Genomic DNA, 18,532 nt, shown 5'->3' with positions numbered 1-18,532 from the left:
GAGGTGGTTACTTTTGGGAAAATACTCCAATCTATGGGTATTAACAACTGCCAAAAATTCAGCTTGTCCCTAATTTGTTCCGACATATACCCTTTATTGACTGGGGTATATAGGATTTGTATGACCATAGGTGCTATTTGTTGGTCATAAAATAAAATAAAAAATATTAATATTATTACAATATTTGAGACCAGTCCAACGTACCCCACCTCCCCCCCAATAATAATTTTCAGAATAAAAAAAAATGAATATGCTTATATGGTGTAAGGCCAGTCACTTCACAACACTATGCGGGAAAAAAAAAAGTTTCATGGTTCTTGATAATTCTTAAGCGAAATGACCTTCACTTAACTGAAATTATTTCTAGATATAGTGATAAGAAATGGGAACCGGGGGAGCTCCGAACATACATATTAGGGAGGGGGAAAATTCTCAATTTGCCGAAAGAAATATCAAATTTCACAGAATAATAAAATATGAGCATGCACACATACCTAAATCTAATGAGAAGATAGACATGAAAGAAAATGAAACAAAGCTCAATTCTCCACTAGCCTCTTCCAATTTGCTGAGTAGTCTGACAAAATGTGCTGAATAAGGAGTTTTTTGGGAGGTCCCAGTGACCTCCCGTGACCTGCTATTGAGGCACCCCTGGTGGGAGCGATGCATCCATAGACAAATAAATATATATTATTGTTACATTATAAGTATACATTATTTTATTTTCAATCTTAATTTTATCTGCAACTGCAACTTGAATAAATATAAATAGTGTGGCAAATTTGTTTACTGAAGGTTTGCGGTACGCCTCGTGTGCTAGTTGCGATGTTTCCAAGTTCTTTTTTTTTTGCAAAATGTAAGTTGTTCAGAAATGGGGCTCATAGGGGGTGAGACCGATACTCAGGTTTTACACCGCAAAATCAGTGAGGAAATTGTATTCGTATAACAACCCCCCCCCCAAAAAAAGAGTTTGATAATTTTTAAAAATGTTTTATTGGATAAGACTAATGTGAGTGTTCTAACTTGCTACAAATGGCTGTGAAACTGTCGAAACGCCAGTAGCATTTTGAAGATATATTATTATTATTTTTTGTCGGGCAGTGTAACCTGCTCTAAATCAGTAGTGTTTCGTAATCACAATAAACATGAATAAACATAATAAATCATGCTCTTCTGGATGAAAGAAATTTTAATGACGGAATGAATGAAGATCAATCCCGAAGCCATTAGCATCTCAGTGTGTGGTAATTAAAATGTGTCGTACTAATGACATGCATAGACAGTTTAGTCTTTACCAATTGCTATAGTGACTAAATCTTAAAGAAATTAATCAAGGCAACTCATCCTAGTGCTTAATTTCCTGATTAAAAACATTTTCCATCAATTTCTAATCATAAATTTGTAGTTCAATATTTCAAGGACTTTTGATTTTAAGCCATATTGCCTGCTATGGCAATATACTTGTATATCCGAGACTGTTGTGAACCAACAATTAACACCACCCATCCCTCCCCACCTTTAGAACCTTCCGGTTGTTTACAGAACAAAAGTCGATCTAATTCCTCGTTCCAAAAACTATTCAAAATAGCAATTTGTGGGAAAGTAATCTGTTTCGTATATGTTTGTGAAAGTTCGATATCTAGTAAACATCGACTAAGTCGATACTGGTGAATATCAACACTAACATACCAACGATATCGGCGAAAGAACAAATATTCCGTGTAAATCACCAGTGAAAGTCGATATTCTCCAATATCGATCATTCACAGTAACATATACATTACTGATTTCATGTTCTTAATTAATGTAATACTTTTATTGAAGTGAGACCCCAAAGCCTTCAGAAGGCAAAAGCCCCCGGTTGGACTGGGCAATGACTCTCCATGCTATTAAGAAATGGTGGGGAACAAAGTAAGATAAATGCATATTGAAAAATGCCGGCTCTCTGTTAGGAACATTGGAATTTGAATCTCATAACGACGACCACATCATCTACTTTCCTCCTCCCTGCCAGCAGGGTAGAAGAAAAGAAGTGTAAACGACCTCTGAAGTCAGAATGGCAATAACCTCCTTAGCAGGCATTAAGTAAGTTCTGTCTGATGCACTATTTGCGAGTCTAGGAGATTGTTCTCAACGACCTGTTTTACCGTCTCTGAATACACATGCCAAAGATGTTGGTTCCGCAAGAAATTTGTTTTGTGTCTGCTTGCAGAAGTTCTGGTGAAAACTCTGGTCGATCCTCGCGGCACCCGGATCCAAAATTCATAATATCAATATGGGCAATGTTTTCACCATTCACAAACAGGGTTATTTGGTTTAAACCACGTTGATTTAAACTATGGTTTAAACCAAGTGGTTTTAAAAAAACATGTGGTTTTTTTTTCAAAAATGTTTTTTCTTTTTTTTCGAAAAATTTCATTGCTTTTCTTCAAAAGTTTTCATAAATTTTACATATTATTGCTAAGAGGAAAATCTAATTAATGCAAAGTAACTAGCACATTTTTATAGGTAAAAGATTACAGATTTAATAAATTTAGAAACTTATATTTTTTAAGGTTATGCAAGTTTGCTAAATAGTTTTTATTTTACATGAAATGCACCGCCAGGTCAGTCAGTTCCAGCCGAGGACTGCGGTTTCGTGCTTATTAGCACTCATCATCCCGGCATAGGAAAATGACTGAGCTGGAGGTGGAAACCTTCTTAAGGAAGACAAGAGTGCCAAACAAACTGTTTCATGTACTTCTGCCTTAGGCCTGGCTATAGGGCGGTAACTTACTGAATATACCTGCCTTGCCTTCAATATTCGAGTTGAACCGATTCATTGTTTCGGTCACTTGTCTGGTCAGTGCTAATTCTGTATTAGCTACCTGTTTGTTTGGCACTCTTGGCTTCCTTAAGAGGGTTTCCACCTCCAGCTCAGTCACTTTCTTATGCCAGGCTGATGAGTGCTAATAAGCACGAAACTGCAGTCCTCGGCTGGAATTTACTGAGCTGGCGGTGTATTTCATGTACTTCTGCCTTAGCCCTGGCTATAGGGCGGTAACTTACTGAATAGTTTTTACAGTCGACGCTCGATATAACGACCATCTCCGTCCTAGAGAAAAAGGTCTTTATAACGAGTGGTCGTTATAAGAGGTATAAATTTAAAAAATGTACACCGTCATCATGCACGCCCAAGTAAATGCCCAAATTTTTTTTGTCATAAGAATTTTTGGAAAAGTCGTGTGCAAAATATTATGACAGAATATTAAACAAGTTTTAAAGTAGAAAATATAGGGAGGAAAATGTTACACACTTTGAGATCTGCTACTACTACTACTACCACAACAATTTCTGAAGATAAAACCCGAAACAGAGGTCTGCCTTTTTAGCAGACATGATTTTTGCAAAACATTATTTTCTGTTTCAGATATAGGTGATAAATTGTGTTTCTCTTGCTTTCCAAAGAAACATTTAAAAGTCCCTCGAGAACCACAAATCTTTAAGACCACTAGATTTAAACACCAAACTACCAATACATCTGTCAACTCCCTTTTCTTAGGAATCTGGAAATTTCTCGATTTTTCTTCCCATTATTTTTTCTGTGCTAGCTGTGGTGAACGGTAGTCACCCCCTCTTAAAGTTGGATTTGACATTGAAAACTTCAGGCAGATGTTCGTAAACAATAATCAATGTCATTTTATGCTACAAATTTGTTTTATTGGAAAGAACACAAGAAATAGCCTCCGCTGATTAGGTCGCTGTATTGGATTAGACAATACAGAACGGTCGTTATAACGAAAGCAAATTAACATAGAGTTTATAGGAACAAAGTTGGGACTTTTACCACTGGTCGTTTTAATGGGACGGTCTTTATAATGTGTGGTCGTTATAATGAGCGTCGACTGTATTTTGTTTTTTTTCTCTTTTAAAATTTATGTAGCTTTCTTATTAGGTACATAAATATGCAAGGCTAACTAAGTTTTTCTAAAATAACATGGAAAAAAATCCAAGTAGCTCTTTTATAATTTTTTAATTATTATCAGTCTTTTGCGTTTCAAAATAGTTCAAAAAGACTATTTCAACCAAAACTTCATATACTACCAAATTTTCTTGATTGCTTAAGATTTATTGAGATAGATTATAGACCATTGAAGAGATGCATAGTGCAAAAAATATCTTAACACTGGAATATGTAAATGAGAAAAGGGGAAAAAAACCTAATGAAGTCCAAGTAGGCATAAAATTGCGCTTATACCTGCACACTTTTTGCATTCCTGATAGACCTTGCAGTCAGAGAAAGAAAAGGAAATGTATAAAAGTATGAACACAGAAAACATTCATATAACTCTCTGCTCTTATAAAAAGAAATTGTCAAATTTTCACCTTTCAAAGAACTTTTTTGATCCTAGTATAATAAAAGAAGTCTCATGTATGAATGCTGGAAGAACCAATAAACATTAATTTTTATGAGTCTTCATTATTAAAATATGTTAAAAGAATATTTTCATTTTAGTTTGTACTTAGGCTCTTAATTAAAATGATTTTTGTTTCTTTGATAAAAAAAAAATGTATTCATAAATGCATTAAATCAGGAGAAATAATGTCTACAATGGAAAACATAATGATTTTCTTAAAACCTACTTGTCCTGTTTCTATAATTGTTGTCACTGATACATTAGGTAAATAAATTACATGATTTGTAACTTTTTTTTAAAAATCTTAAAGCAAAATATGCTTTGATCTTTTGATTTTTAAAGTTGTATAATGTACATCAGATTCATTTGTAGATACTGCAAAATACTTTCCATGTTTAAGAATGCGTGACTTTAATTTTACTTTTATTATTTTATTTATAGTAGATAGCTATGATTATGAGGAAATTAATTTGCAAGAATTTATTTTTGGTTGTTTGTAATTACTAATGATGAATTCCAGCGGTAACAGAAGGACAGTATTACAAAAAAATCGTTGCATTTCTGTCTGTGAGCATATCAAAATACATATTTTTTTCAAAAACTGATGCATAGACTTTTATACACATCATAGTAAGTTGCTAAAAAAGCCAAAGCCAAGAATTTTGTGATAGTACCTTTTTATCAAAATCAAATTTTTTAAAAAAAAAGTGCGTCACGAGACGCTTGTCAGAAGTGATAACTTTCATAGGATTAAATTATTATCATTATTTAATCCAATGAAAGTAACAATTGGCTTATGGTAAATATAATAAGCAACGAAATTCTTGTATTGTATGTTACCTAAAAATATTGCAAAGACTGCATCAAGTACAGTTCCGTGACTAGTGGCTTCTTCTGGCTTATTAATCATTTGTAGTTGTAATTTGGATTGTAGAAACGATACTAAATTTTTAGCTCGATCAGAAGCAAAATTAACAATAAAACCTCCAATTAAAATTAAAGGAATTGTATAACAATCTTCATTAACGAAAGGTGCTTGCTGGTTTGATTATTATTTAAAAATATTTTTAAAAAAAAAGAACCGATTTGACCAAAATTGCTCTACATGAAAAATAATTTTATTCTTTGATCACCATTCAGACTACTTTTAAACATAAGTTTTGATGTCGGAGTAAAAACAGTAGTTTAAATGACGCGTCGTTTCTAAATATTTCGTTTATCAGAAAAAACACTCAAACTTACGAAATATTTTAGATTTTACTCTGTGATGAACAAATTAAATGTTAATTTATTATTTTTGTTTTCTCGGCCGATCCAACCCCCGCCTTGCGGAGTCTACGGGGATGAAGTTTGTGTAGCCGTATTAAAGCTTGTAGCATTATTAACATGTAATCCTATATTTGGAGTGACACAGTGACAATATTTATGCAATCAAGATCATTCTGATAAACTGCTACGCCTCCTGCTCTTATATTTTGACACTTTAATTGCATAATACGTTTAAAAGATGGAATAATTTTAGTATCTTTTTTGCACCCCCCCCCCTTGCAAAAATCACCAGGGACCCTAACCGCACACTTTAACGGATCTCCCCCCCCCCCAAATGACTAACTTTTTAACGAGTGATTGTTTTGAAGTTAAAGTCAGTTTAGATTTTATTCTGTGATGCACAAATTAAATGTTTGTTTATTAATTTTTGTTTTCTCGGCCGTTGCCAATCCCCTCGTTGCGAAGTCTGCGGGGAGGAAGTTTGTTTAAAATATGTACACCTTATCACCGTTCAAAACCCTAAATAAAGCAAGATATTTTTAGTATAACTAATCGCAAAAATGTTTTTGTTTTGAAAATAAATTAAAGATTAAATGCTGTTTTGAATATATATTGTTTACAATGTTATTGGTATTATATTGTATTATTAAACTCACCTTTCGTTAGGAGATTGCGTTACGTTGCGACGATCATCCATCTTCTGTTAGTTTCATTACTTTTTCTTCTATCACTTAACGCTTAAAGCTGATCCACAGAGTAAAGAAACAAAATTTCCCCAACCATGCGCGTTTTTGTCGTATGCGCGAACGAAAGAAATGCCTGACGAGAGTTGCACCGTTACGCGCGTTATGTCACAAATCGGTTTACCCTCCCATAAGAAGTCATCATTTCAAAAACGGTAACGGAAAGACATTTTTGCGACTTGATTTTCACGCTCTCATGTTCTCCCCAAAAGTTCAGCCAAACTATAAAAGGGAAAATTCTATAAAAATTACAGCACATACGGGAGTGTTCAATCATTAGAATTTCACCTTTAGTTTTAAAATGTAATTACTTTAAGTATATGAATTATGTATATGTTAAGGGTAACGGAAGGACTAACGGAAGGACAAAAAGTCCAAAACAATTAAACTTGATAAAGTTCAACTTACAAACATTTATTCAGCTAACACGGCAATCTGAAACAATGATATCTAATGCCTGAACCAACTCTGTTACAATTCTGAATTCTTTAAATACTCAAAAAAATTATCATAATCCATAGAGCATGTATCTTCTTTCTCAGCAAACACAAAGATCATTCTCACATTCTTACGCACTCTCAAAAAAGATACTTCTATTCCTACATCTTCTATATGAAGTACCTGTGCAACATTACTCTTTGTTAATTTCTTTCCCTTACATCCAACTAGAAACTTGTCCAAACGTTACTGAATTGTTTGGCATATTCTTATGATTTTGTGCTTTTGATTCAGCTGTATCTTCATTTTCAACATTATTTATTGATTTTCAAACTCAGTCTGTTGACTTTGAAGTGAAATCTCCTTCAATTGGTTGATGTATTAACAATATTCAATAACATAACTTGTTACAGGATTCAAATAGCGCATATTTTGTGTGTCAGGATGAGAATGGATATTTTTGGATCCCTTTTTTCCATCTTTTTGAAAGTTGATCTATGAATTTACTGATCTCTTTGCAATACGTTTAACGGTTAAATCAATGCTCTCAACAGTACTTTCCTGTGATTAGTGGCAACAAATCTGAAAGCAGTTTCAATATTGTATTGTTCCAATTAAAAATTTCAAGTTTTTAAGCAAATGTTTCTGCGTGAATTTACTTGTCATATCACAAAAATGTCATACCAAAATGATTTTCACATGCTTAGGAGTTTTTAAGCGTAGTTTTCATGATTTTCATCACATACAACAGAAGAAATAAAATCACGAAACATATTTAAAAAAATAAATAAATAAAAATTAATTTTTTAAAGAAAAGCGCACATAATTTTTGCACAAATATTACCTAAAGATGTTATAAATGTGACTACTAACTTTAAACAATAGTTTGTTTTATACTAGCATTCTAAAATTTTACCCTATATCAGCTTATAGTTAAAGTCCTTCCGTTACCATTAAAAACTATATAAATTAAATCTACATTGAAATTCTAACTACGCCTCCTTGACAAGGGACATAATTCTGCTTTGCATAAAAAAAAACATTACTTTCTATACACAGTAGATTCTTGTTGAACTAACTGAGATGTAGTATTTTGGTAACGGAAAGACATCAAATTGTCACCTTCGTAATGGACGTATTTCATGGTTGAAAATAAATGAATTTTAAATTACGTACCAAAAAGTTTAACTAGACATTCAAAAGATAAACGTTAACCTAAATATTAAATGTTTATCACAAGTTTATTGAAGTTACAGTATGTAACAAAAAAGAGATTTTTTGCTCTGTAAAAACAAAAAGAGAAAACTTGATTTTGCACTCGATTTTCTAAAAGTCATCAAACTATTTAGAAAAAAGAAGTTAAGATTCACGAAACTCATGTATTTCTGAAGAGAATGGTATATTGCAAGTGACAGAATATTAATTTCTAAAATTCAAGTGTCATGTCCCCTTCTTCCTGGAATTCACCTAATGTCTGAACTATCAGAGTAAATTATTGCTTTGATTGCTTTGATTGATACCTAGACACCTTTTCGTGTTTTTATTTATTATAAGAGTTAAAGATTTTCAAACAATATTCTCCAATAGAAATCTCTAAGTATGAGGAAATGAAATCACAAGATTACATCTTAATTATTTTATTGATTACGAAGAAATTAGGAACATATATGAATATTAATCATTCCTTAACAATTAATTCATAAAATCCTTATGATTTTCCCATAAAATAAAATTGTTTTTCTTACAAATAGTAATAAAAACCAAATAACCCGGTTCAAACAACAACAAAAAAAAACCTGGTTTAAACAAAAAACCCCGTTTTTTTTGGTTTTATTTTCAAAAAAAAAAAAAAAAAAAACAGGTTTTTAACCAACCCTGTTAACAAATCAAAGAACGGAAGAGACGAGAAAAATAACTGCCTTTTCGATATGGATAGAACAATTAATACTAGATGTCCGAAAAGCCTTTGACACACTTAAAAAATTCATAAAAATGCAACAAATTGTCGTATGAACCTGCGTTTTGCACAAGAATGTTTCACAGATTCAAGAATTTTTCTGTGCTTATACAAATAACCCAAGCAGACTTAACTGTTCAGCAGTCCATGCTGGTTAGAACTGGTTAGATTGAACTTGAGTAGCGATTAGATGTAACTTGAGCAACAAACGATGCACACGTTCAACTCTGGTTAGTGAAAGGTATTCTTTCTGTTTTATTAAATGGTTAAACACCTCGCATTACATTTGTTTTGAAGTTTTTGCTTCCAACATAATCTTTTGTTGTTCATGAGAAGTGTCGATGTTGAGAATTATTTTTTACAAAAATATGTTGTTGAAAATTGTAGTAGCACATGAATTGCAAGATATTTTTGCATTTATTTTCCTTCCAGCCAAATGCGCCTAAAAGCACTTTGCTGAACTTAACCCTCAGAGTGAAATCGTTCTTGAGGTCAATAATTTCTTCTTGTGCCTTCAAATAACGCACCTTGACTTGTGCATCAATGAATTTAAAACCCAATCGATTTGAAGTAGCGTTTAAACTTATCTGGATGCATGGCAAATATTCTACCACCACATCCAACAAGTTTTTGTGTTGTTAGTCTATTTGAACGTGTCTAGTTAACCACCACGAGATATTTTTCTCTCCATTAGCTGAATTATTGATTTTTACCCTTTTAGCTAGTGAACAAACGTAAGCACATTCTCACCGTCTCCTTGCATTTTTCTGTGTAGCTCGTTGAGATCTTAAAAATGCAATCCATGTACGCTAGTATACTCAGCCAGTATTTGTCATGTAGCAAACTGGCAAGTCCATTGTGAAACATCAGAAACTTGTACCTCGACATTCCTCAAAAGTTCTTGACTGAACTATGCTTCTCAGAAGTCAGAGAACCTTAAGTGAGGAGTGGTGATATGTCCCAGCTCTGGGCCTGACTGGTAAGGCGTCGAGCTCGTAACCAAAGGGGGACCCTTTGGGTCGATGTCAATCGGACGAAGATCCTCCATGTTCATTCCACGATCCATGTTCGTTTTCCAGGATCAAATGGGGATTAATAGGCATGTAAAACATATAATAATCACAAAGTCCTTCAAAAGAATCAATACTTCGAGGGGTGCTGGAAAAGGGATTGCTCGGCTTCTGGTCAGGAAAAACAATTTGAGCTGTCTTCAGGGCGCTGTCTCCAGCTCTTCGGAAAACACGGAGAAAATATCAAATCTTTTCTCAAAACTTTGTGTCAGTAAATTAGAAGAAGCATTTAATATCTTTTGGTTGATAGCTAACTTGTTTTCCTATTGTGTATGAGGACTGGGTATTTAGTGTTTTTCTATTGTACCTATTGGTACAGTCCGGGTCTACAGTTACGCACTGTATCCTCTGAATCGAAGTATGATTCCTAAAAGTTCTACTTGTTTATGTGTGAAACAGGGAAGTAAAATCTTTGACTTAAGGCCAGTTCTTTTGTTCAAACTGCGATTCCGAGGAATTAGTTGTGATTTTGGAGAGTAGCTATCTGATACACTGCGATGCAAAAGTTTAGACAATGACGTTCTTCAGCTGCAGAATTTAGAATTGCGATAGTAGAAATACAAAAGTCTGCAAACATATTCAAAAACGCTTTTGAAATACTATAAGCAAAATACAATTGTTTGATATGCTTTAACAATACTGTTTTGGATAAAAATAGAAATTTGCCTGTTGCAAAAGTTTAGACACTATTACGAGTTTCTGTGAATTTTTTTTCGTATATTCAAATTTAAAACAGATGACATCACAGACCTCTTGTACTTACGGTCTGCCATCGATAACACTTGGTAGTCCAGATGCCGCTAACTGAGCAGATTAAATCGAATGAGGTAACTAAGATTTGGCAGTTGAGAGCTGAAGGTAAGCTTGTTCCTGAAATTTCGGCTATTATTAATAGATCAAAGAAATCGATTTATCGAGTTTTATCAAGTCACTGCAATTATAAAGCAAAACGCAGGTCTGGGAGGCCGCGTGTGACGAATAAACGGGATGATCGTCAGATCCAAAGACTAGCAAGTACCCAACAAATGACTGTTCGTGAAGTTCAAAGCTCCTTGGGGCTTTCGGTATCAACGGATACGATTCTTAGACGAATTTTGGAAACAGGGACAATGGTTCACTTCAAAATGAAAAAGAAACCAGCTCTAAAGCCACATCATAAATCACAACGAATGTTGTGGGCTCGAAATCATATGTCATATGGATCGAAATGGATATCAGTAATATTTAGCGACAAAAAAAATGTGGAATCTGGGTGGTCCTAATGGCTGGACATCGTACTGCATGACTTACGGAAGAAACCCTGATGCTTTTTTAGTCGCCGACAAGGTGGTAGCTCTGTGATGGTTTGGGCAGCGTTTTGCTACAATGGACAAGTGTCTTTGACCTTTACCTGTAATCGCCAAACATCACAGCATTACACTAAGACACTACCATATGCTCCTACCATTTGCTGAGCTTATAGGGGGCCCTCAGTGGGAATTTCAGCAAGACAATGCTTCGATTCACACTGCAGGAATCACAAAATCTTGGTTAAATTCAAATAATATAAAAATTCTCAATTGGCCAGCGTGTAGCCCAGACCTCAACCCTATAGAGAATCTTTGGGGCATCATGTGTCGCAATGTTTACAGCAATGGTAGACAATACACTTCTGTATCGGAACTTAAGAGATCTGTTGAGGAAATATGGTACGAAATTGAGCCCCAAACCATGCAAGATTTAGTGTCTTCGATGGAAACTCGTATTTATGAACTAATAAAGAAGAATGGATACACAAGTAGGTTTTAAAACTGTGTTATTTAATTTTTATTTCGTTTGTGTCTAAAGTTTTGAGACAATGTTAATTTTTTGTTACAATGTAAAAACTTGTAAAATGCACGGCAACTTTTCATTTCTATAAATATTATATAGTATGCATAGCACCTTAGACTAAAGTAGTCTTAGGAAAACTGAATAAATAGATTTCGAAATCTATGTGAATTTGCTCATTGTCTAAACTTTTGCGTCGCACTGTAAATTAATTGAAAAATTCTGCTTGTATTTCGCCAATTATCTTTTAATTCTTGGCTGGGTACTGCATAAAACGAATGTTATCTCAATTTGAACATTTAACTTTGTTTTGTGTTTTCACACATAACTATAAACGCAGAACTTTCACACATAACTAACTGTGTTAACCGTTTTTTTTCCACTTGAGGAAGGGGGGGATTACCTACAGTCGGATAATTTTATAGAGTTGAATTTATCTAATCTTCGCTTTCAGCTATTCACCGAATTTCAAAATCCTACTACGACATTGTTTAGGGATTCAAACATTGCATTCATAGCCTCATTTACATTCCGGTTTCCTTTTTCAATTCAATAACAAAATCCAGAATGCTCTTTTTAAACAGAATGATCTTATTTTTTTCTAACAATGTAAAATCTTATTTATTTATCTGACTTAAAATGTCGGACAAACCTACCGGAGCCCAGCCCTTTTGCGAGTGAAGCGGATGTTTTTTCTTTAGCAATAATAAATTTTTCGCCAAACAAGCAAAAAAGTATAAAATCATATTAACGGTAGCTTTCAAATCTTTATATATTAAGAGCTGCGTTGTCCGGCTGTGCCCGGTCTACCTTGAGAATAAAATTTGTGTCAAGTACATATATTCAGCAATCAAGCTTAAATAAAAGAAAAAAAAAACACCATGTAAAATTACCCTTTCAAACAATGACGACAGATATTAAAATACTTTTAAGAAATTAAAATGCGAAAGATTGATTTTAAAAGCGTAACCATTTAAAACACGGAATAAAGTGAGTTTAAGAAATTAAATGCAAAATAAGGAAAGACAATGGATTCAAAAAGTGTAAACGTGGAAACGCGTAAATAAAATGGTTGACAACTTGAATCAAAATGACATCTTTCGAACTTGATTTAAAAACGCTTGTAACTTTTTTTCCTTTGAATAGAAGCTAAGTTTTTCGACCATAAGTCGAGAGAGATCTGAAGTAAAGAAAACTGTGTGACAATTCTTTCACTTTTAATTGACAGATTTAATGAAGAAAGTAGTGCCTAAATTTCAGCTAAGCGTAAAAAAGTTCGAGCTAAAAACGCAAATTACTCCCGCCGTAACTAAGTTAGAGCATTGAAACAAATTGTTTAAAACGCGAAAAAGTCTACTTTTTCAACGATATATAATATTTATATGTGCAAGTAATTTTTCACCCCCATATTCGGGAATTTCTGTGAAATTTGGGCTTAAATTGGAATAAAAAAAGATCTATTTATCGGATTTTTTCGAATTATAGCCTATATCATTCAGTAAGAAAGCGCCTTTCATATAGTGAAAGAATTTTTCAAACAGATGCAGGGGTTCCGGAGATTACCTCGAACATAGAAACACACAAAAATCCGCCCTCTCTCTTTATAATATTAGTATAGATTATTATTTTATGTTATTATTTTTATCATTTTTATTAAATGGGGTGGGGGACTTTTCAATATCGCCTAGGGCAGCAGAACTACTAGAGCCGGCCCTGGTTAAATATCTTAAGGAGTATTGCTTGAAATGTCTCGTTGTCGTTCTTGAAAATAATGGAAGCTACTTTTACACATTTAAAAATAAAATACAGAAGAAAGTGGAGCCGTTATCACCGAGGTGTTCAATTTAGGAGTATAGTTTTTCCATTTAATAAAGAAATTTAAATAGAGAGACCCTGCCGCATTCAAACAATATTTACTTTGCTGGAGACCATGTAAGAAATTTGGAGACTGCTAATTGGCTGCCAAGTTAAAAACGTCATCCATCTTCTTTAAAGCTTGTTTTACATACTCTAATTATCGCTTTATTTCAGAACCTTATTCGAAGGGTGTAGAGGGTAAAAACGTTCAATTCGTGAATTTGAAACTTCTGAGGAACAAAATTTGTCTACATGCGTTGAAAGGGGAGAAAACATGGCGACTTATTTGCGTCGGTTGACCAATCAGAAGTCCCAAAACTATTAAAAGCTCCATAGCTGAGTAAAGGTTGTTTGTATGCAGCCCTGCCATACTAAGAAGTTTAAGCTGGAAGTGGCACCGATGTATTTCAAGAGCCTTATCTTCTTACTAAAGATCTTGGGATACATTCCTATTCAAAACTTTGCAATACTGAGCTTCAATTGGTAGTTAATTTAAATTTAGATATTGTTGAAAGTTTACGAAGCACGTTTTTGAAATTGTATTAAAACGTGAATTAAAATGCAAACCAATCCGCCAGCTACTTTATTCGGTTCCTTCGCGAGATTGGTGACAAGTATTCTAGCAAAGCAATTACGTTACCGCAAACCCGTCCATCTTTGCACCGATGTGCCACTTAATTCCGGCTTCAATTTCATCTCCTTTTTACCACTGACTCTGTTATGTTTCTTTACTCCATGAATTTTTCTGACGTTTTCCCCCCATTGTCAAATTGGTTTTAATTTTGAGAGAAGATAATCTGTCATGGAAAGATGTTAGCACTAAATAAAAATGAGACAAGTAAAATTTTAGACTTTTTCGTGAAAAATTGTTACGTGCTTGTATGTTTATATGCATTCTCTAGCCTCACCTGACAAAAGTTAAATTTCACAATACTCACTTTGAAAAGTATGTTTTAGGTATAATATTGGTATTTGAACAAAATAAATTGTTTATTTATAACCAGTACTAATTATTTTGAACATTCAAAACAATAGCTTTAGTCGATAAAATATTTTATCTTAATATATTAAATATTTATTTGCAGTTAATTATTTTTTTTCCCAATGTTAAAAAGAAATGGCTCTTAATGAACAATATGTTTTTTTCAATATTCTCTAAGTTACCTAAATGGTACGCACCAATGGAATCACTTCTTACAATTTTGCAGCAAGTTTTACCAAAGTGCCGAGTTTATAGATTGATGTCGAAGTTAACCTTAACCAAGGAGGTTCAATATTTTAAATTACATAAGCACTAAGAATAGTGTTCCTAATTAGATTAATACTTCCTCAGGGTAAACATGTTCTTGATTTCTTTCAGAGAAACTTCTTGGTCGAAATGAAAGCGAAGACAATTTCGTAGAAGCGAAGAAAAATCCATCGTTTGATGATCCTTAAACTTTAGCATCGCTTTAAGTTAGTTTTGATCAATCTGTTGGGCGTTTTAAAGCATTATGCTGACTCCGTAAGCAAATAAATGCTCACAGTTCTTTTTAAAAGCGTTACAGAGTAAAAATAACTCCAGTTTAAGTTTAGATTCATGTTCAATAATTTTGAGCAAATGTTGTTCAAAACGACGCAAAAACTAAAATGTCAAGAAAAGTGCGCATTTCTTTTTAGTTTGTTTCAAAGTACGAAAGATCCTTGTTAAATTTTTTGGTCAGTAATTTGTGCGCAAATTATTGAAAATTTCAAAATGTCGTGAAAGTTTACATTTTAAGGGGGTCCGGGACACAAAAATCGTCAAATTTTGCAATTTTTTTTTATAATTTGAAAAATTGCTCCGTTTTTTTCTGCTTAAGAGGACGTTTGAATCTTGTTTCTACCTTAAATAGAACGAAAGTTATAGTTATTTTTGTTGCATGCATCTAACGAATGTGTACATAACTTTAAAACTTTAAACGCGTTTTTCTCCATGATGCAATTTTTCCCGATTTCTTGCATTCAAACTCTTATAAGTCAGGAACCGATAGAGATAAAGTAATGAAACTTGGAGCATATCTTTTTCAAGCAATTTACTTTAATTTTTATTCGGCGAATTTGAAAAAAACGTTTACTGCAAAAATTATGGTTTTTTAAAAAAAAAGTATCTTCGAATTTTTCGAAATTTTTCTTCAAATATTTTTTATTTTTTATTGAATCAATATTTTTAAAATCGCCGAATAAAAATTAAAGCTTAGATATTTGTGCATACTTTTTTGAAAAAAAATTGAAAATTGACCAACAATGTTTTGAGTTATAGCAATTTAAAGCAACCCCATTTTTTTGGAAAAAACTAATTAAATTTAAATAAAAAAATATTTTTTTTTCATATTTATGTTATGATTTTGCTTATTAAATAAATGATGAATCAGTTCAAAAAATTTCAAAACTCTGAAGTACATAATAAAATTTTTTTCAAAATGTGTCCCGGACCCCCTTAAGGGGGAGAGGAGAGAATTAAAAATGTAGGAAGGTTCCTAACATTACTTTTTACAATGATTGGTTGAGTGAACAGGAGTAAAAACGAGGTCATTTTCTATCCTTTTTCTTTCTCTTCGAAGCTGGGAAGAGGATAAGCAGTATCCCTTTGAGACGTTCCTTCTTTGGACAAGAAATTTGTCTAAAGAATATTATGAGTTCCTCTTAAATGTGATTTATCCGTATCTGTAGTGCTGAGAGAAGTATCAGCAATTTTGTTTTAAATATGAAACCCAACGCAAGTTAACTTATTTATTTACCAACGAAGCATGGAAAGATGAAAGCAAATTACATTTAATTTTTCAAATCAAAACCATCTTTTTATGTAGGAAAATCTTCACCAAATTTTCAGGAAAAAAACTTTTTTTTTTTTGCTTTATGATATGAGTAATTTTGTTTAATTTGACCTCGTATAAATTGTGGCAGTTATTTTCTCTCAAAATATTAATCACTCTTTCTGCAATTGAAGATATTATGTTGGCTGTTAAAGGATTTCCTGTAGTGTTGTGCTTTTTCGCTTGGGAATAAATTTGTAAACGCTCGTTTATGCTTTCATTTTTTAAATTCGAAATCAACTCTTGTCCTCTTTGTAAAGCTTACGCAGGTTAATATATTCTGAATCAACTGGTATATGTTTAGAACACTCAATCGGTGAAAAAATATATACATATATAGTCTAACCTTCATATATTCTCTTTTTTCACTCTTTAGTCGCTTCGAAATCAGCGTCCGTTGCCATTCAACAACTACAAACGAACCCAGAGATGCATATAAATTTGTGCTATCATTTCTTAGTCCTCAGTAAGCTTCAAAAACTGCATAAGCATTCATTCAACAATTGCAAAACGAGCTTTTCTGGATTGAACTTCTAAGTCCCATTGGATTTGAAAGGCTTAAAATAATCGAGGACCACAAATGAATTAAGGATTAAGAACTTATTTTAAGTTCTAGTCCACTTCTTGAGGGAAATTATATTGCATAGATGTTGTTACTTGCCATAATACCCTTTTATTCATGTCTGTCGGTGACATCACAGCATAAGGTTGCGTTTTATATCCTCTTCAGAAGGCTCTTGGATAACGCAACTGGTCTACATCGAGATCAAGTAAATAAACCGCAACATTTTAGCTTTGCTGAAATGTTCGATAATTTTTCTGCTAACTGCTTTGGCTGGAAAGTTGCTTCTTTTCCGAGAGAGAAAGAGAGAGAGAGAAAAAAAAATGCTGCGGTAATCTTAGTTGAATGTAAATTTTGAAACTCATTTTTTTCGTGGTGCTCTTAGAGGCGCTTAGAAACCCAGCCGGACTTTGAAGTTCAATTCGGCACAGTTTGTTCTCTACTTGTTGGATAGCAGTACGAATTAATTTCTGACTAAAGTGAAAAACCAATGTAAATAAGCACTAATTCCCAAGAAAATAAAGCTTATAGCTATTTCAAGGCTACAATGGAGCCTGTTCATCAGTACAAAAAACGCACCTTACAACAAGAAAAGAATCTGCGCTTTATTTACGCCGGTTTTTCACTTTAATCATTTTGTAGCACAAAGCTGATTTGATCCTTTTTCATAAAAATTGATTTCTCTTTGGAAGTGCAGTCAAGACGAAAAGAAAGAAAAAGAACAAAACCATGAGGGATTATACAAGTTTAGACTACCTGGTTTCTGATGAAAGGAATTAAGTTTTAAGTTCGTCAGTGATTTGCAACTGTACAAAATTGCAGTATACATGCTTTTCAAAAATTTCCGTTGAGATGTGCCGAGATTTTGGGGCCTATGTCAATGGTGAAACATTTAAAACTAGCCTCTCTAGATATTTACAAACTAATAATTTAATTTCTTTTAAGTACGAACTTTATTTTAATATTTTTTTCAAATCACGGGATAGAAAATGTCATCCAGCTCGTTCCTATATTCCTGGTCTCATCTTATTTTTACTATCTGACAAATGCAAAGTATATGCAACAAGAGGAATTTATTTGATTATGTGTTATTTTTTAAAAATATGATTGCTCCAATTTTTTAATGCGAGATTTAAGATTAGTTTCTCTAATAAAGTATAAGTAGACCAAATAGGTTTACTGTACTAAAAAAACTAAATTCTAATCCAATAAAAGCAAATTCTTCAACAACCCTGTAGATGTGCAGTCTTAGAAATACTTGTTAAATTGATGAGATATCTCGAAACTAATGGTGTTCCTAATCTAACTTCGTAAACATGAAATCTCAGAAGACAAGCTGTAATTTTGTTTTTGTTTTTTTGATTATGTGTTATTTTTTAAAAAACTGTTTGCTCCAATTTTTAATGCGATTATTAAGAATAGTTTCTCTACAGCAGACAAAAAATGCTGTTGTAATCTTAGTTGAATCCAAAGTTTTTAAAACATTCATTTTTTTCTTGGTACATGATTACTTTAAGCCTTTTAAACCCAGCCGGATTTAAAAGTTAATAGTACAGAGAACAAAATAGGTTTACTGTACTAGAGGAACAAAATTCC

The sequence above is a fragment of the Uloborus diversus genome, chromosome 4, assembly GCF_026930045.1.
Source record: "Uloborus diversus isolate 005 chromosome 4, Udiv.v.3.1, whole genome shotgun sequence".
In the NCBI taxonomy this organism is placed as follows: Eukaryota; Metazoa; Arthropoda; class Arachnida; order Araneae; family Uloboridae; genus Uloborus; species Uloborus diversus.
Note: the sequence above shows the minus strand (reverse complement) of the source record.